The following is a 706-nucleotide window of genomic DNA, read 5'->3' as shown; positions in this document are numbered from 1 at the left end:
GCATTAAGCAGGGAGCGACGTTGCAGTCTGCGAGCGCTCCCTCGCATGCCTGCGCCGTTCCCGGCGGCGCGGGGCCCCGGCCCGCGGGCAGCCTGTTACAGCACTGCTTGCAACGAGCTTCCCATAAGGAGCTGAGGAGGCAGCCGGCGCGGGGGCCCGGCACAGCCCGCGGGGAGCGTCAAGGCATGCGGCCTCGGGGCTCCCCGGGCACCGCTGCTCCAGCCGCGGAGGGGGGGCGGCGGGGTCGTGCGGCGCTGCCGGCRGCCGCGGGGCCCGGCTGCTTAACCCAGAGCTCGGTGGAGGCTTCGGACCAACCGCTCCGGCTGGAGAGCCGCCGGGGTTTCTCGGCTTCCCGAGCGTGCGGAGGCCGCCGGTGGCGTGCCAGGCTCCCGGCGAGGGGGCTGCTGCCGGAGCGAGGCCCTGGGCTGCCGGCTGCCGAGCGTTTTCGGGGATGGCTTCCCCCCTTTGCTTTTTGCCCTCGCTGGAGGGAGAGCTGCCCGTGGAGCTGGCGGGCCAGGAGAGGCTTGATCCCCACTGCTTCCCCGGGGCCGGCAGCTCCCCGCGCTTCTGCCGCGCTCGCCGCTGCTGGCCACTTCCTGACGCGGACCAGAGCGATGGAGCCGTTACCCGTAAATCGCACGTGCCCCTTGGCTCAGGTACGTTAGCGCCGGTTGTAAATCCGCCGCGGCCGTAAATCGGCGCTCGC

At 72.9% G+C, this 706-nt stretch overlaps 1 protein-coding gene across 1 annotated transcript in view; it reads left to right on the top strand.

Annotated features, from left to right (window-relative positions):
* Nucleotides 1-638: 638 nt before the first annotated feature.
* Nucleotides 639-706, top strand: part of EPHB3 (EPH receptor B3) — a 28,930-nt gene continuing 28,862 nt past the window's right edge. Inside the window, exon 1 of the mRNA XM_085307116.1 lies at nucleotides 639-656. The gene's annotated coding sequence lies outside the window, so the exon portion shown is untranslated. The remainder of the gene's footprint in view (nucleotides 657-706) is intronic.

This window comes from Rhea americana, unplaced genomic scaffold (assembly GCF_003343005.1).
Source record: "Rhea americana isolate MKP2758 unplaced genomic scaffold, rheAme1 scaffold_253, whole genome shotgun sequence".
Lineage (NCBI taxonomy): Eukaryota > Metazoa > Chordata > Aves > Rheiformes > Rheidae > Rhea > Rhea americana.
This window is presented reverse-complemented; position numbering and strand designations above follow the sequence as displayed.